Source organism: Pholcus phalangioides, unplaced genomic scaffold, assembly GCF_987345545.1.
Source record: "Pholcus phalangioides strain wild (caught in Gottingen) unplaced genomic scaffold, Ppha-v1.0 ptg000032l_1, whole genome shotgun sequence".
Lineage (NCBI taxonomy): Eukaryota > Metazoa > Arthropoda > Arachnida > Araneae > Pholcidae > Pholcus > Pholcus phalangioides.
The window spans coordinates 3,691,838-3,711,395 of record NW_028301622.1 but is presented as its reverse complement, the minus strand read 5'-3'; the positions used below and the strand labels follow the sequence as shown (position 1 = coordinate 3,711,395).

Sequence of the window (19,558 nt, the reverse complement as noted above, 5' to 3'; positions counted from 1 at the left end):
TAGAATCTAGATTGAGTTACGGCATTACATGTTGGGGTGGGACATACGTCAGCAATCTTTCTTCACTTTTTGTCACACAGAAGTCCTTCATCCGTATCATTCTGAATAAAAATAGACTCACGCATACATTTCCACTTTTCAATCAGTTAAAGCTACTCCTTCTGCAACATCTGTACGTTTATAAAAGTTTAAAAATGTTTTATAAAAGAAGTGGCCATCTCAATCTGAAATTACATAAGTCTGGAATGCAATTTAGACCTCATACTATACAGGTACCAAGGCCAAATAAAACTCGTTTCCAAAACTTTTTTCTATATTTACCTCCCAAAATATTTAATTTACTTCCTCAGTTAATAAAAGAACAATCTTCATGTACATCTTTTTTGTCAATTTAAAATCTTGGTTGTTAACTCAAGAAGATTTAAATTATCTGCTTGATATTGTAATGTAATCTTCTTTTATCTTGCATACGCTGCTAAATGCCAAAGTTTTCTGTTTATCAATTCCATTCCTGTTGCCACTTATTTCTTGGTGTTATATATATGTGTGTTTTTTTTTCTTTCTTTTTCTCTCCCGTTATTATTTATGCCGACAGATATGTATCGGATATTGTTTTGTGGGCTCACAAGCTTGCTTAGCCCCTAAATGTTTTGTAACTGTGTTTAAAAATCTTAAATAAAGGAAATTTAAAAAAAAAAAAAATTGTTTAGACACATAAATTTTTAAAATTTTGAAGTAATAAAAATTCACGAGACACCACGCACTTTCATTCTTTTGGGCCATTCTTTGACAACGAAGATATTGAGAAAACTTGAGGAAAACGGGAACGGCAATACCTCCTAGATAGGATTACCAGATTCGAGAAATTTGAAAGGCGGATATCTGCACGAGCACTCGTAACGCCACTTTGCCACTTTACTAATTTTTTTTACTATAGATGGCACCACTATAGTTACAAGAAAGACAATCTTTATGAGAATGTACACATTTTTTCTATATTTCTGAATGGAGGAGGTAACACTCCCCTCCCTTAAAAGCGTCTTAACGATATCAGAGGCCCCTGTGCAAAGTGATTTTTTGGGAACCCCCCTCCCCACCTCGCCAGAGATACTTAATCCTATCAATGAAAAGATATGTGTTTCAGAGTGAAAAAAAAATTCCAGTAACCTGAAAAGGAGGACAAAATGACAATTTTTTAAAAAACGTAGTAAGACGCTTGAAATGACATTAAAAGCGAGGTAACCCTGCTTCTATTATTTCTTTCATTGATTCTGAAATTATATCTCATTAATTCTGGAATTATCACTTTCATTAATTTTGGAATTATCGCTTTCGTTAATTTTTGAATTATCACTTTTCCATTAATTTTGGAATAATCACTTTTTCATCAATTTTGGAATAATCACTTTTTCATTAATTTTGGAATAATCACTTTTTCATCAATTTTGGAATAATCACTTTTTCATTGATGCTAAAATTATTTCTTCCATTAATTCTAAAATTTTTCTTTCATTAATTTTGGAATTACCTCTTACCTTAATACTGGAATTACCTCTTACCTTAATACTGGAATTATCACTTTCATTAATTTTGGAATTATCATTTTCATTAATTTTGGAATTATCATTTTCATTAATTTTGGAATTATCACTTTCATTAATTTTGGAATTATCATCATCATCTGAAAAGAGCAAAAATAAGAATGGCAATTCATGAAAGCTAGGTCAAATTGGAAGCACCGGGTATCGATCCCGGTACCTCCCGCACGCAAAGCGAGCGCTCTACCATCTGAGCTACGCCCACAACGGCAACACCAATTGAAAAATATCACCGATACCGTTATACTCACGTTTGTAAGTAAAAATGTTACGAGGTAATGGTTATAATTTTTTTATTTGTGTCACATTGCAAACGAACAGTGAAGGAAGCATTGCAACATCTAAAAGAGAACAATAAGAATGACAATTGACGAACGCAAAATATTTGATCAAATTGGAAGCGCCGGGTATCGATCCCGGTACCTCTCGCATGCTAAGCGAGCGCTCTACCATCTGAGCTACGCCCCCGACGACAGCAATAATGGAAAAATCTCACCGATACCGTTATACTCACGTCTGTAAGAAAAAACGTTACTATTTATTGCTTATAATTTTTTTATTTGTGTCACATTGCAAACGAACAGTGAAGGAAGCATTGAAACATCTAAAAGAGAAAAATAAGAATGACAATTGATGAACGCAAAATGTTTGATCAAATTGGAAGCAACGGGTATCGATCCCGGTACCTCTCGGATGCTAAGCGAGCGTTCTACCATCTGAGCTACGCCCCCGACGACCGCAGCAATGGAAAAATCTCACCGATACACTTATACTCACGTTTGTGAGCAAAAATGTTACTAGGTATTGCTTATAATTTTTTTATTTGTGTCACATTGCAAAGAAACAGTGAAGGAAGAGCTGCAACATCTAAAAGAGAAAAATAAGAATGACAATTAATGAACGCGAAATGTTTGATCAAATTGGAAGCGCCGGGTATCGCGCCGGGTATCTCTCGCATGCTAAGCGAGCGCTCTACCATCTGAGCTACGCCCCCGACGACCGCAGCGATGGAAAAATCTCACCGATACACTTATACTCACGTCTGTAAGAAAAAATGTTACTAGGTATTGCTTATAATTTTTTTATTTGTGTCACATTGCAAAGGAACAGTGAAGGAAGCATTGCAACATCTAAAAGAAAAAAAAAAAAACAATTGAAGAACGCAAAACGTTTGATCAAATTGGAAGCGCCGGGTATCGATCCCGGTATCTCTCGCATGCTAAGCGAGCGCTCTACCATCTGAGCTACGCCCCCGAAGACAGCCGCAATGGAGAAATCTCACCGATACACTTATACTCACGTTTGTGAGCAAAAATGTCAAGGGGTATTGCTTATAATTTTTTTATTTGTGTCACATTGCAAAGGAACAGTGAAGGAAGCGCTGCAACATCTAAAAGAGAAAAATAAGAATGGCAATTGATGAACGCAAAATGTTTGAACAAATTGGAAGCGCCGGGTATCGATCCCGGTACCTCTCGCATGCTAAGCGAGCGCTCTACCAGCTGAGCTACGCCCCCGACCACAGAAATGATGGAAAAATCTCACCGATACCGTTATACTCACGTTTGTAAGTAAAAATGTTACTAGGTATTGCTTATAATTTTTTTATTTGTGTCACATTGCAAAGAAACAGTGAAGGAAGAGCTGCAACATCTAAAAGAGAAAAATAAGAATGACAATTAATGAACGCGAAATGTTTGATCAAATTGGAAGCGCCGGGTATCGCGCCGGGTATCTCTCGGATGCTAAGCCAGCGTTCTACCATCTGAGCTACGCCCCCGACGACCGCAGCGATGGAAAAATCTCACCGATACACTTATACTCACGTCTGTAAGAAAAAATGTTACTAGGTATTGCTTATAATTTTTTTATTTGTGTCACATTGCAAACGAACAGTGAAGGAAGCATTGCAACATCTAAAAGAGAAAAATAAGAATGACAATTGATGAACGCAAAATGTTTGATCAAATTGGAAGCGCCGGGTATCGATCCCAGTACCTCTCGCATGCTAAGCGAGCGCTCTACCATCTGAGCTACGCCCCCGACGACCGCAGCGATGGAAAAATCTCACCGATACACTTATACTCACGTCTGTAAGAAAAAATGTTACTAGGTATTGCTTATAATTTTTTTATTTGTGTCACATTGCAAACGAACAGTGAAGGAAGCATTGCAACATCTAAAAGAAAAAAAAAAAAAACAATTGATGAACGCAAAACGTTTGATCAAATTGGAAGCGCCGGGTATCGATCCCGGTACCTCTCGCATGCTAAGCGAGCGCTCTACCATCTGAGCTACGCCCCCGAAGACAGCCGCAATGGAGAAATCTCACCGATACACTTATACTCACGTTTGTGAGCAAAAATGTCAAGGGGTATTGCTTATAATTTTTTTATTTGTGTCACATTGCGAAGGAACAGTGAAGGAAGCGCTGCAACATCTAAAAGAGAAAAATAAGAATGGCAATTGATGAACGCAAAATGTTTGAACAAATTGGAAGCGCCGGGTATCGATCCCGGTACCTCTCGCATGCTAAGCGAGCGCTCTACCAGCTGAGCTACGCCCCCGACCACAGAAATGATGGAAAAATCTCACCGATACCGTTATACTCACGTTTGTAAGTAAAAATGTTACTAGGTATTGCTTATAATTTTTTTATTTGTGTCACATTGCAAAGGAACAGTGAAGGAAGCGCTGCAACATCTAAAAGAGAAAAATAAGAATGGCAATTGATGAACGCAAAATGTTGGATCGAATTGGGAGCGCCGGGTACCGATCCCGGTACCTCTCGCATGCTAAGCGAGCGCTCTACCAGCTGAGCTACGCCCCCGACAGCAACAGCAATTGAAAAATCTCACCGATACCGTTATACTCACGTTTGTAAGTAAAAATGTTACTAGGTATTGCTTATAATTTTTTTATTTGTGTCACATTGCAAAGGAACAGTGAAGGAAGCGCTGCAACATCTAAAAGAGAAAAATAAGAATGGCAATTGATGAACGCAAAATGTTTGACCAAATTGGAAGCGCCGGGTATCGATCCCGGTACCTCACGCATGCTAAGCGAGCGCTCTACCATCTGAGCTACGCCCCCGACGACCGCAGCGATGGAAATATCTCACCGATACACTTATACTCACGTTTGTGAGCAAAAATGTTACTAGGTATTGCTTATAATTTTTTTATTTGTGTCACATTGCGAAGGAACCGTGAAGAAAGCCCTGCAACATCTAAAAGAGAAAAATAAGAATGGCAGTTGATGAACGCAAAATGTTTGATCAAATTGGAAGCGCCGGGTATCGATCCCGATACCTCTCGCATGCTTAGCGAGCGCTCTACCATCTGAGCTACGCCCCCGACGACAGCAATAATGGAAAAATCTCACCGATACACTTATACTCAGGTCTGTAAGAAAAAATGTTACTAGGTATTGCTTATAATTTTTTTATTTGTGTCACATTGCAAACGAACAGTGAAGGAAGCATTGCAACATCTAAAAGGGAAAAATAAGAATGACAATTGATGAACGCAAAATGTTTGATCAAATTGGAAGCGACGGGTATCGATCCCGGTACCTCTCGGATGCTAAGCGAGCGCTCTACCATCTGAGCTACGCCCCCGACGACCGCAGCAATGGAAAAATCTCACCGATACACTTATACTCACGTTTGTGAGCAAAAATTTTACTAGGTATTGCTTATAATTTTTTTATTTGTGTCACATTGCAAAGAAACAGTGAAGGAAGAGCTGCAACATCTAAAAGAGAAAAATAAGAATGACAATTGATGAACGCGAAATGTTTGATCAAATTGGAAGCGCCGGGTATCGATCCCGGTACCTCTCGCATGCTAAGCGAGCGCTCTACCAGCTGAGCTACGCCCCCGACCACAGAAATGATGGAAAAATCTCACCGATACCGTTATACTCACGTTTGTAAGTAAAAATGTTACTAGGTATTGCTTATAATTTTTTTATTTGTGTCACATTGCAAAGGAACAGTGAAGGAAGCGCTACAACATCTAAAAGAGAAAAATAAGAATGGCAATTGATGAACGCAAAATGTTGGATCGAATTGGAAGCGCCGGGTATCGATCCCGGTACCTGTCGCATGCTAAGCGAGCGCTCTACCAGCTGAGCTACGCCCCCGACCACAGAAACGAAGGAAAAATCTCACCGATACACTTATACTCACGTCTGTAAGAAAAAATGTTACTAGGTATTGCTTATAATTTTTTTATTTGTGTCACATTGCAAACGAACAGTGAAGGAAGCATTGCAACATCTAAAAGAGAAAAATAAGAATGACAATTGATGAACGCAAAATGTTTGATCAAATTGGAAGCGCCGGGTATCGATCCCGGTACCTCTCGCATGCTAAGCGAGCGCTCTACCATCTGAGCTACGCCCCCGAAAACAACAGCAATTGAAAAATCTCACCGATACCGTTATACTCACGTTTGTAAGTAAAAATGTTACTAGGTATTGCTTATAATTTTTTTATTTGTGTCACATTGCAAAGGAACAGTGAAGGAAGAGCTGCAACATCTAAAAGAGAAAAATAAGAATGACAATTGATGAACGCGAAATGTTTGATCAAATTGGAAGCGCCGGGTATCGATCCCGGTACCTCTCGCATGCCAAGCGAGCGCTCTACCATCTGAGCTACGCTTTCGAAGACAGCTGCAATGGAGAAATCTCACCGATACACTTATACTCACGTTTGTGAGCAAAAATGTCAAGAGGTATTGCATATAATTTTTTTATTTGTGCCACATTGCAAAGGAACAGTGAAGGAAGCGCTGCAATATCTAAAAGAAAAAAATAAGAATGGCAATTGATGAACGCAAAATGTTGGATCGAATTGGAAGCGCCGGGTACCGATCCCGGTACCTCTCGCATGCTACGCGAGCGCTCTACCAGCTGAGCTACGCCCCCGACCACAGAAATGATGGAAAAATCTCAGCGATACCGTTATACTCACGTTTGTAAGTAAAAATGTTACTAGGTATTGCTTATAATTTTTTTATTTGTGTCACATTGCAAAGGAACAGTGAAGGAAGCATTGCAACATCTAAAAGAGAAAAATAAGAATGGCAATTGATGAACGCAAAATGTTTGATCAAATTGGAAGCGCCGGGTATCGATCCCGGTACCTCTCGCATGCTAAGCGAGCGCTCTACCATCTGAGCTACGCCCACGACGACCGCAGTGATGGAGAAATCTCACCGATACACTTATACTCACGTCTGTAAGAAAAAATGTTACTAGGTATTGCTTATAATTTTTTTATTTGTGTCACATTGCAAAGGAACAGTGAAGGAAGCATTGCAACATCTAAAAGAGAAAAATAAGAATGGCAATTGATGAACGCAAAATGTTTGATCAAATTGGAAGCGCCGTTTATCGATCCCGGTACCTCTCGCATGCTAAGCGAGCGCTCTACCATCTGAGCTACGCCCCCGACGACAGCTGCAATGGAGAAATCTCACCGATACACTTATACTCACGTTTGTGAGCAAAAATTTTACTAGGTATTGCATATAATTTTTTATTTGTGTCACATTGCGAAGGAACCGTGAAGGAAGCCCTGCAACATCTAAAAGAGAAAAATAAGAATGGCAATTGATGAACGCAAAATGTTTGATCAAATTGGAAGGGCCGGGTATCGATCCCGGTACCTCTCGCATGCTAAGCGAGCGCTCTACCATCTGAGCTACGCCCCCGACGACAGCAATAATGGAAAAATCTCACCGATACACTTATACTCACGTCTGTAAGAAAAAATGTTACTAGGTATTGCTTATAATTTTTTTATTTGTGTCACATTGCAAACGAACAGTGAAGGAAGCATTGCAACATCTAAAAGGGAAAAATAAGAATGACAATTGATGAACGCAAAATGTTTGATCAAATTGGAAGCGACGGGTATCGATCCCGGTACCTCTCGGATGCTAAGCGAGCGCTCTACCATCTGAGCTACGCCCCCGACGACCGCAGCAATGGAAAAATCTCACCGATACACTTATACTCACGTTTGTGAGCAAACATTTTACTAGGTATTGCTTATAATTTTTTTATTTGTGTCACATTGCAAAGAAACAGTGAAGGAAGAGCTGCAACATCTAAAAGAGAAAAATAAGAACGACAATTGATGAACGCGAAATGTTTGATCAAATTGGAAGCGCCGGGTATCGATCCCGGTACCTCTCGCATGCTAAGCGAGCGCTCTACCAGCTGAGCTACGCCCCCGACCACAGAAATGATGGAAAAATCTCACCGATACCGTTATACTCACGTTTGTAAGTAAAAATGTTACTAGGTATTGCTTATAATTTTTTTATTTGTGTCACATTGCAAACGAACAGTGAAGGAAGCATTGCAACATCTAAAAGAGAAAAATAAGAATGACAATTGATGAACGCAAAATGTTTGATCAAATTGGAAGCGCCGGGTATCGATCCCGGTACCTCTCGCATGCTAAGCGAGCGCTCTACCATCTGAGCTACGCCCCCGAAAACAACAGCAATTGAAAAATCTCACCGATACCGTTATACTCACGTTTGTAAGTAAAAATGTTACTAGGTATTGCTTATAATTTTTTTATTTGTGTCACATTGCAAAGGAACAGTGAAGGAAGAGCTGCAACATCTAAAAGAGAAAAATAAGAATGACAATTGATGAACGCGAAATGTTTGATCAAATTGGAAGCGCCGGGTATCGATCCCGGTACCTCTCGCATGCCAAGCGAGCGCTCTACCATCTGAGCTACGCTTTCGAAGACAGCTGCAATGGAGAAATCTCACCGATACACTTATACTCACGTTTGTGAGCAAAAATGTCAAGAGGTATTGCTTATAATTTTTTTATTTGTGCCACATTGCAAAGGAACAGTGAAGGAAGCGCTGCAATATCTAAAAGAAAAAAATAAGAATGGCAATTGATGAACGCAAAATGTTGGATCGAATTGGAAGCGCCGGGTACCGATCCCGGTACCTCTCGCATGCTACGCGAGCGCTCTACCAGCTGAGCTACGCCCCCGACCACAGAAATGATGGAAAAATCTCAGCGATACCGTTATACTCACGTTTGTAAGTAAAAATGTTACTAGGTATTGCTTATAATTTTTTTATTTGTGTCACATTGCAAAGGAACAGTGAAGGAAGCATTGCAACATCTAAAAGAGAAAAATAAGAATGGCAATTGATGAACGCAAAATGTTGGATCGAATTGGAAGCGCCGGGTACCGATCTCGGTACCTCTCGCATGCTAAGCGAGCGCTCTACCAGCTGAGCTACGCCCCCGACCACAGAAATGATGGAAAAATCTCACCGATACCGTTATACTCACGTTTGTAAGTAAAAATGTTACTAGGTATTGCTTATAATTTTTTTATTTGTGTCACATTGCAAAGGAACAGCGAAGGAAGCGCTGCAACAACTAAAAGAGAAAAATAAGAATGGCAATTGATGAACGCAAAATGTTTGATCAAATTGGAAGCGCCGGGTATCGATCCCGGTACCTCTCGCATGCTAAGCGAGCGCTCTACCATCTGAGCTACGCCCACGACGACCGCAGTGATGGAGAAATCTCACCGATACACTTATACTCACGTCTGTAAGAAAAAATGTTACTAGGTATTGCTTATAATTTTTTTATTTGTGTCACATTGCAAACGAACAGTGAAGGAAGCATTACAACATCTAAAAGAAAAAAAACAAAAAAACAATTGATGAACGCAAAACGTTTGATTAAATTGGAAGCGCCGGGTATCGATCCCGGTACCTCTCGCATGCCAAGCGAGCGCTCTACCATCTGAGCTACGCCCCCGAAGACAGCTGCAATGGAGAAATCTCACCGATACACTTATACTCACGTTTGTGAGCAAAAATGTCAAGTGGTATTGCTTATAATATTTTTATTTGTGTCACATTGCAAAGGAACAGTGAAGGAAGCGCTGCAACATCTAAAAGAGAAAAATAAGAATGGCAATTGATGAACGCAAAATGTTGGATCGAATTGGAAGCGCCGGGTACCGATCCCGGTACCTCTCGCATGCTAAGCGAGCGCTCTACCCGCTGAGCTACGCCCCCGACCACAGAAATGATGGAAAAATCTCACCGATACCGTTATACTCACGTTTGTAAGTAAAAATGTTACTAGGTATTGCTTATAATTTTTTTATTTGTGTCACATTGCAAAGGAACAGTGAAGGAAGCGCTGCAACATCTAAAAGAGAAAAATAAGAATGGCAATTGATGAACGCAAAATGTTGGATCGAATTGGAAGCGCCGGGTACCGATCCCGGTACCTCTCGCATGCTAAGCGAGCGCTCTACCAGCTGAGCTACGCCCCCGACCACAGAAATGATGGAAAAATCTCACCGATACCGTTATACTCACGTTTGTAAGTAAAAATGTTACTAGGTATTGCTTATAATTTTTTTATTTGTGTCACATTGCAAAGGAACAGTGAAGGAAGCGCTGCAACATCTAAAAGAGAAAAATAAGAATGGCAATTGATGAACGCAAAATGTTGGATCTAATTGGAAGCGCCGGGTATCGATCCCGGTACCTCTCGCATGCTAAGCGAGCGCTCTACCAGCTGAGCTACGCCCCCGACCACAGAAAAGATGGAAAAATCTCACCGATACCGTTATACTCACGTTTGTAAGTAAAAATGTTACTAGGTATTGCTTATAATTTTTTTATTTGTGTCACATTGCAAAGGAACAGTGAAGGAAGCGCTGCAACATCTAAAAGAGAAAAATAAGAATGGCAATTGATGAACGCAAAATGTTGGATCGAATTGGAAGCGCCGGGTACCGATCCCGGTACCTCTCGCATGCTAAGCGAGCGCTCTACCAGCTGAGCTACGCCCCCGGCCACAGAAATGATGGAAAAATCTCACCGATACCGTTATACTCACGTTTGTAAGTAAAAATGTTACTAGGTATTGCTTATAATTTTTTTATTTGTGTCACATTGCAAAGGAACAGTGAAGGAAGCGCTGCAACATCTAAAAGAGAAAAATAAGAATGGCAATTGATGAACGCAAAATGTTGGATCAAATTGGAAGCGCCGGGTATCGATCCTGGTACCTCTCGCATGCTAAGCGAGCGCTCTACCATCTGAGCTACGCCCCTGACGACGGCAGCGATGGAAAAATCTCACCGATACACTTATACTCACGTCTGTAAGAAAAAATGTTACTAGGTATTGCTTATAATTTTTTTATTTGTGTCACATTGCAAAGGAACAGTGAAGGAAGCGCTGCAACATCTAAAAGAGAAAAATAAGAATGGCAATTGATGAACGCAAAATGTTGGATCAAATTGGAAGCGCCGGGTATCGATCCTGGTACCTCTCGCATGCTAAGCGAGCGCTCTACCATCTGAGCTACGCCCCTGACGACGGCAGCGATGGAAAAATCTCACCGATACACTTATACTCACGTCTGTAAGAAAAAATGTTACTAGGTATTGCTTATAATTTTTTTATTTGTGTCACATTGCAAAGGAACAGTGAAGGAAGCGCTGCAACATCTAAAAGAGAAAAATAAGAATGACAATTGATGAACGCAAAACGTTTGATCAAATTGGAAGCGCCGGGTATCGATCCCGGTACCTCTCGCATGCTAAGCGAGCGCTCTACCATCTGAGCTACGCCCCCGAAGACAGCCGCAATGGAGAAATCTCACCGATACACTTATACTCACGTTTGTGAGCAAAAATGTCAAGGGGTATTGCTTATAATTTTTTTATTTGTGTCACATTGCAAAGGAACAGTGAAGGAAGCGCTGCAACATCTAAAAGAGAAAAATAAGAATGGCAATTGATGAACGCAAAATGTTGGATCGAATTGGAAGCGCCGGGTATCGATCCCGGTACCTCTCGCATGCTAAGCGAGCGCTCTACCAGCTGAGCTACGCGCCCGACCACAGAAATGATGGAAAAATCTCACCGATACCGTTATACTCACGTTTGTAAGTAAAAATGTTACTAGGTATTGCTTATAATTTTTTTATTTGTGTCACATTGCAAAGGAACAGTGAAGGAAGCGCTACAACATCTAAAAGAGAAAAATAAGAATGGCAATTGATGAACGCAAAATGTTGGATCGAATTGGAAGCGCCGGGTATCGATCCCGGTACCTCTCGCATGCTAAGCGAGCGCTCTACCAGCTGAGCTACGCCCCCGACCACAGAAATGATGGAAAAATCTCACCGATACCGTTATACTCACGTTTGTAAGTAAAAATGTTACTAGGTATTGCTTATAATTTTTTTATTTGTGTCACATTGCAAAGGAACAGTGAAGGAAGCGCTGCAACATCTAAAAGAGAAAAATAAGAATGGCAATTGATGAACGCAAAATGTTGGATCAAATTGGAAGCGCCGGGTATCGATCCCGGTACCTCTCGCATGCTAAGCGAGCGCTCTACCATCTGAGCTACGCCCACGACGACCGCAGCGATGGAGAAATCTCACCGATACACTTATACTCACGTCTGTAAGAAAAAATGTTACTAGGTATTGCTTATAATTTTTTTATTTGTGTCACATTGCAAACGAACAGTGAAGGAAGCATTGCAACATCTAAAAGAAAAAAAACAAAAAAACAATTGATGAACGCAAAACGTTTGATCAAATTGGAAGCGCCGGCTATCGATCCCGGTACCTCTCGCATGCCAAGCGAGCGCTCTACCATCTGAGCTACGCTTTCGAAGACAGCTGCAATGGAGAAATCTCACCGATACACTTATACTCACGTTTGTGAGCAAAAATGTCAAGAGGTATTGCTTATAATTTTTTTATTTGTGCCACATTGCAAAGGAACAGTGAAGGAAGCGCTGCAATATCTAAAAGAAAAAAATAAGAATGGCAATTGATGAACGCAAAATGTTGGATCGAATTGGAAGCGCCGGGTACCGATCCCGGTACCTCTCGCATGCTACGCGAGCGCTCTACCAGCTGAGCTACGCCCCCGACCACAGAAATGATGGAAAAATCTCACCGATACCGTTATACTCACGTTTGTAAGTAAAAATGTTACTAGGTATTGCTTATAATTTTTTTATTTGTGCCACATTGCAAAGGAACAGTGAAGGAAGCGCTGCAATATCTAAAAGAAAAAAATAAGAATGGCAATTGATGAACGCAAAATGTTGGATCGAATTGGAAGCGCCGGGTACCGATCCCGGTACCTCTCGCATGCTACGCGAGCGCTCTACCAGCTGAGCTACGCCCCCGACCACAGAAATGATGGAAAAATCTCACCGATACCGTTATACTCACGTTTGTAAGTAAAAATGTTACTAGGTATTGCTTATAATTTTTTTATTTGTGTCACATTGCAAAGGAACAGTGAAGGAAGCGCTGCAACAACTAAAAGAGAAAAATAAGAATGGCAATTGATGAACGCAAAATGTTTGATCAAATTGGAAACGCCGGGTATCGATCCCGGTACCTCTCGCATGCTAAGCGAGCGCTCTACCATCTGAGCTACGCCCACGACGACCGCAGTGATGGAGAAATCTCACCGATACACTTATACTCACGTCTGTAAGAAAAAATGTTACTAGGTATTGCTTATAATTTTTTTATTTGTGTCACATTGCAAACGAACAGTGAAGGAAGCATTACAACATCTAAAAGAAAAAAAACAAAAAAACAATTGATGAACGCAAAACGTTTGATCAAATTGGAAGCGCCGGGTATCGATCCCGGTACCTCTCGCATGCCAAGCGAGCGCTCTACCATCTGAGCTACGCCCCCGAAGACAGCTGCAATGGAGAAATCTCACCGATACACTTATACTCACGTTTGTGAGCAAAAATGTCAAGGGGTATTGCTTATAATTTTTTTATTTGTGTCACATTGCAAAGGAACAGTGAAGGAAGCGCTGCAACATCTGAAAGAGAAAAATAAGAATGGCAATTGATGAACGCAAAATGTTGGATCGAATTGGAAGCGCCGGGTACCGATCTCGGTACCTCTCGCATGCTAAGCGAGCGCTCTACCAGCTGAGCTACGCCCCCGACCACAGAAATGATGGAAAAATCTCACCGATACCGTTATACTCACGTTTGTAAGTAAAAATGTTACTAGGTATTGCTTATAATTTTTTTATTTGTGTCACATTGCAAAGGAACAGTGAAGGAAGCGCTGCAACATCTAAAAGAGAAAAATAAGAATGGCAATTGATGAACGCAAAATGTTGGATCAAATTGGAAGCGCCGGGTATCGATCCCGGTACCTCTCGCATGCTAAGCGAGCGCTCTACCATCTGAGCTACGCCCCCGACGACGTCAGCGATGGAAAAATCTCACCGATACACTTATACTCACGTCTGTAAGAAAAAATGTTACTAGGTATTGTTTATAATTTTTTTATTTGTGTCACATTGCAAAGGAACAGCGAAGGAAGCGCTGCAACAACTAAAAGAGAAAAATAAGAATGGCAATTGATGAACGCAAAATGTTGGATCGAATTGGAAGCGCCGGGTACCGATCCCGGTACCTCTCGCATAAAAAGCGAGCGCTCTACCAGCTGAGCTACGCCCCCGACCACAGAAATGATGGAAAAATCTCACCGATACCGTTATACTCACGTTTGTAAGTAAAAATGTTACTAGGTATTGCTTATAATTTTTTTATTTGTGTCACATTGCAAAGGAACAGTGAAGGAAGCGCTGCAACATCTAAAAGAGAAAAATAAGAATGGCAATTGATGAACGCAAAATGTTGGATCGAATTGGAAGCGCCGGGTACCGATCCCGGTACCTCTCGCATGCTAAGAGAGCGCTCTACCAGCTGAGCTACGCCCCCGACCACAGAAATGATGGAAAAATCTCACCGATACCGTTATACTCACGTTTGTAAGTAAAAATGTTACTAGGTATTGCTTATAATTTTTTTATTTGTGTCACATTGCAAAGGAACAGTGAAGGAAGCGCTGCAACATCTAAAAGAGAAAAATAAGAATGGCAATTGATGAACGCAAAATGTTGGATCAAATTGGAAGCGCCGGGTATCGATCCTGGTACCTCTCGCATGCTAAGCGAGCGCTCTACCATCTGAGCTACGCCCCTGACGACGGCAGCGATGGAAAAATCTCACCGATACACTTATACTCACGTCTGTAAGAAAAAATGTTACTAGGTATTGCTTATAATTTTTTTATTTGTGTCACATTGCAAAGGAACAGCGAAGGAAGCGCTGCAACAACTAAAAGAGAAAAATAAGAATGGCAATTGATGAACGCAAAATGTTTGATCAAATTGGAAGCGCCAGGTATCGATCCCGGTACCTCTCGCATGCTAAGCGAGCGCTCTACCATCTGAGCTACGCCCACGACGACCGCAGCGATGGAGAAATCTCACCGATACACTTATACTCACGTCTGTAAGAAAAAATGTTACTAGGTATTGCTTATAATTTTTTTATTTGTGTCACATTGCAAACGAACAGTGAAGGAAGCATTGCAACATCTAAAAGAAAAAAAACAAAAAAACAATTGATGAACGCAAAACGTTTGATCAAATTGGAAGCGCCGGGTATCGATCCCGGTACCTCTCGCATGCCAAGCGAGCGCTCTACCATCTGAGCTACGCCCCCGAAGACAGCTGCAATGGAGAAATCTCACCGATACACTTATACTCACGTTTGTGAGCAAAAATGTCAAGAGGTATTGCTTATAATTTTTTTATTTGTGCCACATTGCAAAGAAACAGTGAAGGAAGCGCTGCAACATCTAAAAGAGAAAAATAAGAATGGCAATTGATGAAAGCAAAATGTTGGATCGAATTGGAAGCGCCGGGTACCGATCCCGGTACCTCTCGCATGCCAAGCGAGCGCTCTACCATCTGAGCTACGCCCACGACGACCGCAGCGATGGAGAAATCTCACCGATACACTTATACTCACGTCTGTAAGAAAAAATGTTACTAGGTATTGCTTATAATTTTTTTATTTGTGTCACATTGCAAACGAACAGTGAAGGAAGCATTGCAACATCTAAAAGAAAAAAAACAAAAAAACAATTGATGAACGCAAAACGTTTGATCAAATTGGAAGCGCCGGGTATCGATCCCGGTACCTCTCGCATGCCAAGCGAGCGCTCTACCATCTGAGCTACGCCCCCGAAGACAGCTGCAATGGAGAAATCTCACCGATACACTTATACTCACGTTTGTGAGCAAAAATGTCAAGAGGTATTGCTTATAATTTTTTTATTTGTGCCACATTGCAAAGAAACAGTGAAGGAAGCGCTGCAACATCTAAAAGAGAAAAATAAGAATGGCAATTGATGAAAGCAAAATGTTGGATCGAATTGGAAGCGCCGGGTATCGATCCCGGTACCTCTCGCATGCTAAGCGAGCGCTCTACCAGCTGAGCTACGCCCCCGACCACAGAAATGATGGAAAAATCTCACCGATACCGTTATACTCACGTTTGTAAGTAAAAATGTTACTAGGTATTGCTTATAATTTTTTTATTTGTGTCACATTGCAAAGGAACAGTGAAGGAAGCGCTGCAACATCTAAAAGAGAAAAATAAGAATGGCAATTGATGAACGCAAAATGTTGGATCAAATTGGAAGCGCCGGGTATCGATCCCGGTACCTCTCGCATGCTAAGCGAGCGCTCTACCATCTGAGCTACGCCCACGACGACCGCAGCGATGGAGAAATCTCACCGATACACTTATACTCACGTCTGTAAGAAAAAATGTTACTAGGTATTGCTTATAATTTTTTTATTTGTGTCACATTGCAAACGAACAGTGAAGGAAGCATTGCAACATCTAAAAGAAAAAAAACAAAAAAACAATTGATGAACGCAAAACGTTTGATCAAATTGGAAGCGCCGGCTATCGATCCCGGTACCTCTCGCATGCCAAGCGAGCGCTCTACCATCTGAGCTACGCTTTCGAAGACAGCTGCAATGGAGAAATCTCACCGATACACTTATACTCACGTTTGTGAGCAAAAATGTCAAGAGGTATTGCTTATAATTTTTTTATTTGTGCCACATTGCAAAGGAACAGTGAAGGAAGCGCTGCAATATCTAAAAGAAAAAAATAAGAATGGCAATTGATGAACGCAAAATGTTGGATCGAATTGGAAGCGCCGGGTACCGATCCCGGTACCTCTCGCATGCTACGCGAGCGCTCTACCAGCTGAGCTACGCCCCCGACCACAGAAATGATGGAAAAATCTCACCGATACCGTTATACTCACGTTTGTAAGTAAAAATGTTACTAGGTATTGCTTATAATTTTTTTATTTGTGCCACATTGCAAAGGAACAGTGAAGGAAGCGCTGCAATATCTAAAAGAAAAAAATAAGAATGGCAATTGATGAACGCAAAATGTTGGATCGAATTGGAAGCGCCGGGTACCGATCCCGGTACCTCTCGCATGCTACGCGAGCGCTCTACCAGCTGAGCTACGCCCCCGACCACAGAAATGATGGAAAAATCTCACCGATACCGTTATACTCACGTTTGTAAGTAAAAATGTTACTAGGTATTGCTTATAATTTTTTTATTTGTGTCACATTGCAAAGGAACAGTGAAGGAAGCGCTGCAACAACTAAAAGAGAAAAATAAGAATGGCAATTGATGAACGCAAAATGTTTGATCAAATTGGAAACGCCGGGTATCGATCCCGGTACCTCTCGCATGCTAAGCGAGCGCTCTACCATCTGAGCTACGCCCACGACGACCGCAGTGATGGAGAAATCTCACCGATACACTTATACTCACGTCTGTAAGAAAAAATGTTACTAGGTATTGCTTATAATTTTTTTATTTGTGTCACATTGCAAACGAACAGTGAAGGAAGCATTACAACATCTAAAAGAAAAAAAACAAAAAAACAATTGATGAACGCAAAACGTTTGATCAAATTGGAAGCGCCGGGTATCGATCCCGGTACCTCTCGCATGCCAAGCGAGCGCTCTACCATCTGAGCTACGCCCCCGAAGACAGCTGCAATGGAGAAATCTCACCGATACACTTATACTCACGTTTGTGAGCAAAAATGTCAAGGGGTATTGCTTATAATTTTTTTATTTGTGTCACATTGCAAAGGAACAGTGAAGGAAGCGCTGCAACATCTGAAAGAGAAAAATAAGAATGGCAATTGATGAACGCAAAATGTTGGATCGAATTGGAAGCGCCGGGTACCGATCTCGGTACCTCTCGCATGCTAAGCGAGCGCTCTACCAGCTGAGCTACGCCCCCGACCACAGAAATGATGGAAAAATCTCACCGATACCGTTATACTCACGTTTGTAAGTAAAAATGTTACTAGGTATTGCTTATAATTTTTTTATTTGTGTCACATTGCAAAGGAACAGTGAAGGAAGCGCTGCAACATCTAAAAGAGAAAAATAAGAATGGCAATTGATGAACGCAAAATGTTGGATCAAATTGGAAGCGCCGGGTATCGATCCCGGTACCTCTCGCATGCTAAGCGAGCGCTCTACCATCTGAGCTACGCCCCCGACGACGTCAGCGATGGAAAAATCTCACCGATACACTTATACTCACGTCTGTAAGAAAAAATGTTACTAGGTATTGTTTATAATTTTTTTATTTGTGTCACATTGCAAAGGAACAGCGAAGGAAGCGCTGCAACAACTAAAAGAGAAAAATAAGAATGGCAATTGATGAACGCAAAATGTTGGATCGAATTGGAAGCGCCGGGTACCGATCCCGGTACCTCTCGCATAAAAAGCGAGCGCTCTACCAGCTGAGCTACGCCCCCGACCACAGAAATGATGGAAAAATCTCACCGATACCGTTATACTCACGTTTGTAAGTAAAAATGTTACTAGGTATTGCTTATAATTTTTTTATTTGTGTCACATTGCAAAGGAACAGTGAAGGAAGCGCTGCAACATCTAAAAGAGAAAAATAAGAATGGCAATTGATGAACGCAAAATGTTGGATCGAATTGGAAGCGCCGGGTACCGATCCCGGTACCTCTCGCATGCTAAGAGAGCGCTCTACCAGCTGAGCTACGCCCCCGACCACAGAAATGATGGAAAAATCTCACCGATACCGTTATACTCACGTTTGTAAGTAAAAATGTTACTAGGTATTGCTTATAATTTTTTTATTTGTGTCACATTGCAAAGGAACAGTGAAGGAAGCGCTGCAACATCTAAAAGAGAAAAATAAGAATGGCAATTGATGAACGCAAAATGTTGGATCAAATTGGAAGCGCCGGGTATCGATCCTGGTACCTCTCGCATGCTAAGCGAGCGCTCTACCATCTGAGCTACGCCCCTGACGACGGCAGCGATGGAAAAATCTCACCGATACACTTATACTCACGTCTGTAAGAAAAAATGTTACTAGGTATTGCTTATAATTTTTTTATTTGTGTCACATTGCAAAGGAACAGCGAAGGAAGCGCTGCAACAACTAAAAGAGAAAAATAAGAATGGCAATTGATGAACGCAAAATGTTTGATCAAATTGGAAGCGCCAGGTATCGATCCCGGTACCTCTCGCATGCTAAGCGAGCGCTCTACCATCTGAGCTACGCCCACGACGACCGCAGCGATGGAGAAATCTCACCGATACACTTATACTCACGTCTGTAAGAAAAAATGTTACTAGGTATTGCTTATAATTTTTTTATTTGTGTCACATTGCAAACGAACAGTGAAGGAAGCATTGCAACATCTAAAAGAAAAAAAACAAAAAAACAATTGATGAACGCAAAACGTTTGATCAAATTGGAAGCGCCGGGTATCGATCCCGGTACCTCTCGCATGCCAAGCGAGCGCTCTACCATCTGAGCTACGCCCCCGAAGACAGCTGCAATGGAGAAATCTCACCGATACACTTATACTCACGTTTGTGAGCAAAAATGTCAAGAGGTATTGCTTATAATTTTTTTATTTGTGCCACATTGCAAAGAAACAGTGAAGGAAGCGCTGCAACATCTAA

At 41.3% G+C, this 19,558-nt stretch overlaps 28 non-coding genes across 28 annotated transcripts; all 28 read right to left on the bottom strand.

Moving 5' to 3' along the window:
• Positions 1-1,993: 1,993 nt before the first annotated feature.
• Positions 1,994-2,066, bottom strand: TRNAA-AGC (transfer RNA alanine (anticodon AGC)). The gene has a single exon. It is a non-coding gene; the product is annotated as a tRNA-Ala (tRNA).
• A 713-nt stretch (positions 2,067-2,779) lies between these two features.
• TRNAA-AGC (transfer RNA alanine (anticodon AGC)) lies at positions 2,780-2,852 on the bottom strand. Its single transcript has one exon. It is a non-coding gene; the product is annotated as a tRNA-Ala (tRNA).
• A 190-nt stretch (positions 2,853-3,042) lies between these two features.
• Positions 3,043-3,115, bottom strand: TRNAA-AGC (transfer RNA alanine (anticodon AGC)). Its single transcript has one exon. It is a non-coding gene; the product is annotated as a tRNA-Ala (tRNA).
• A 453-nt stretch (positions 3,116-3,568) lies between these two features.
• TRNAA-AGC (transfer RNA alanine (anticodon AGC)) lies at positions 3,569-3,641 on the bottom strand. Its single transcript has one exon. It is a non-coding gene; the product is annotated as a tRNA-Ala (tRNA).
• A 188-nt stretch (positions 3,642-3,829) lies between these two features.
• On the bottom strand, positions 3,830-3,902 carry TRNAA-AGC (transfer RNA alanine (anticodon AGC)). The gene has a single exon. It is a non-coding gene; the product is annotated as a tRNA-Ala (tRNA).
• A 190-nt stretch (positions 3,903-4,092) lies between these two features.
• On the bottom strand, positions 4,093-4,165 carry TRNAA-AGC (transfer RNA alanine (anticodon AGC)). The gene has a single exon. It is a non-coding gene; the product is annotated as a tRNA-Ala (tRNA).
• A 190-nt stretch (positions 4,166-4,355) lies between these two features.
• Positions 4,356-4,428, bottom strand: TRNAA-AGC (transfer RNA alanine (anticodon AGC)). Its single transcript has one exon. It is a non-coding gene; the product is annotated as a tRNA-Ala (tRNA).
• Positions 4,429-4,618: 190 nt separating this feature from the next.
• TRNAA-AGC (transfer RNA alanine (anticodon AGC)) lies at positions 4,619-4,691 on the bottom strand. Its single transcript has one exon. It is a non-coding gene; the product is annotated as a tRNA-Ala (tRNA).
• A 716-nt stretch (positions 4,692-5,407) lies between these two features.
• Positions 5,408-5,480, bottom strand: TRNAA-AGC (transfer RNA alanine (anticodon AGC)). Its single transcript has one exon. It is a non-coding gene; the product is annotated as a tRNA-Ala (tRNA).
• Positions 5,481-5,670: 190 nt separating this feature from the next.
• TRNAA-AGC (transfer RNA alanine (anticodon AGC)) lies at positions 5,671-5,743 on the bottom strand. Its single transcript has one exon. It is a non-coding gene; the product is annotated as a tRNA-Ala (tRNA).
• Positions 5,744-5,933: 190 nt separating this feature from the next.
• TRNAA-AGC (transfer RNA alanine (anticodon AGC)) lies at positions 5,934-6,006 on the bottom strand. The gene has a single exon. It is a non-coding gene; the product is annotated as a tRNA-Ala (tRNA).
• Positions 6,007-6,722: 716 nt separating this feature from the next.
• TRNAA-AGC (transfer RNA alanine (anticodon AGC)) lies at positions 6,723-6,795 on the bottom strand. The gene has a single exon. It is a non-coding gene; the product is annotated as a tRNA-Ala (tRNA).
• Positions 6,796-7,247: 452 nt separating this feature from the next.
• Positions 7,248-7,320, bottom strand: TRNAA-AGC (transfer RNA alanine (anticodon AGC)). Its single transcript has one exon. It is a non-coding gene; the product is annotated as a tRNA-Ala (tRNA).
• A 453-nt stretch (positions 7,321-7,773) lies between these two features.
• Positions 7,774-7,846, bottom strand: TRNAA-AGC (transfer RNA alanine (anticodon AGC)). The gene has a single exon. It is a non-coding gene; the product is annotated as a tRNA-Ala (tRNA).
• A 190-nt stretch (positions 7,847-8,036) lies between these two features.
• Positions 8,037-8,109, bottom strand: TRNAA-AGC (transfer RNA alanine (anticodon AGC)). Its single transcript has one exon. It is a non-coding gene; the product is annotated as a tRNA-Ala (tRNA).
• A 979-nt stretch (positions 8,110-9,088) lies between these two features.
• On the bottom strand, positions 9,089-9,161 carry TRNAA-AGC (transfer RNA alanine (anticodon AGC)). Its single transcript has one exon. It is a non-coding gene; the product is annotated as a tRNA-Ala (tRNA).
• Positions 9,162-9,614: 453 nt separating this feature from the next.
• Positions 9,615-9,687, bottom strand: TRNAA-AGC (transfer RNA alanine (anticodon AGC)). The gene has a single exon. It is a non-coding gene; the product is annotated as a tRNA-Ala (tRNA).
• A 190-nt stretch (positions 9,688-9,877) lies between these two features.
• TRNAA-AGC (transfer RNA alanine (anticodon AGC)) lies at positions 9,878-9,950 on the bottom strand. Its single transcript has one exon. It is a non-coding gene; the product is annotated as a tRNA-Ala (tRNA).
• A 190-nt stretch (positions 9,951-10,140) lies between these two features.
• Positions 10,141-10,213, bottom strand: TRNAA-AGC (transfer RNA alanine (anticodon AGC)). The gene has a single exon. It is a non-coding gene; the product is annotated as a tRNA-Ala (tRNA).
• Positions 10,214-10,403: 190 nt separating this feature from the next.
• Positions 10,404-10,476, bottom strand: TRNAA-AGC (transfer RNA alanine (anticodon AGC)). Its single transcript has one exon. It is a non-coding gene; the product is annotated as a tRNA-Ala (tRNA).
• A 716-nt stretch (positions 10,477-11,192) lies between these two features.
• Positions 11,193-11,265, bottom strand: TRNAA-AGC (transfer RNA alanine (anticodon AGC)). The gene has a single exon. It is a non-coding gene; the product is annotated as a tRNA-Ala (tRNA).
• Positions 11,266-11,455: 190 nt separating this feature from the next.
• TRNAA-AGC (transfer RNA alanine (anticodon AGC)) lies at positions 11,456-11,528 on the bottom strand. Its single transcript has one exon. It is a non-coding gene; the product is annotated as a tRNA-Ala (tRNA).
• A 190-nt stretch (positions 11,529-11,718) lies between these two features.
• On the bottom strand, positions 11,719-11,791 carry TRNAA-AGC (transfer RNA alanine (anticodon AGC)). The gene has a single exon. It is a non-coding gene; the product is annotated as a tRNA-Ala (tRNA).
• Positions 11,792-11,981: 190 nt separating this feature from the next.
• TRNAA-AGC (transfer RNA alanine (anticodon AGC)) lies at positions 11,982-12,054 on the bottom strand. The gene has a single exon. It is a non-coding gene; the product is annotated as a tRNA-Ala (tRNA).
• Positions 12,055-13,822: 1,768 nt separating this feature from the next.
• TRNAA-AGC (transfer RNA alanine (anticodon AGC)) lies at positions 13,823-13,895 on the bottom strand. The gene has a single exon. It is a non-coding gene; the product is annotated as a tRNA-Ala (tRNA).
• A 2,031-nt stretch (positions 13,896-15,926) lies between these two features.
• On the bottom strand, positions 15,927-15,999 carry TRNAA-AGC (transfer RNA alanine (anticodon AGC)). The gene has a single exon. It is a non-coding gene; the product is annotated as a tRNA-Ala (tRNA).
• Positions 16,000-16,189: 190 nt separating this feature from the next.
• On the bottom strand, positions 16,190-16,262 carry TRNAA-AGC (transfer RNA alanine (anticodon AGC)). The gene has a single exon. It is a non-coding gene; the product is annotated as a tRNA-Ala (tRNA).
• A 1,768-nt stretch (positions 16,263-18,030) lies between these two features.
• TRNAA-AGC (transfer RNA alanine (anticodon AGC)) lies at positions 18,031-18,103 on the bottom strand. Its single transcript has one exon. It is a non-coding gene; the product is annotated as a tRNA-Ala (tRNA).
• Between the last annotated feature and the right edge of the window lie 1,455 nt (positions 18,104-19,558).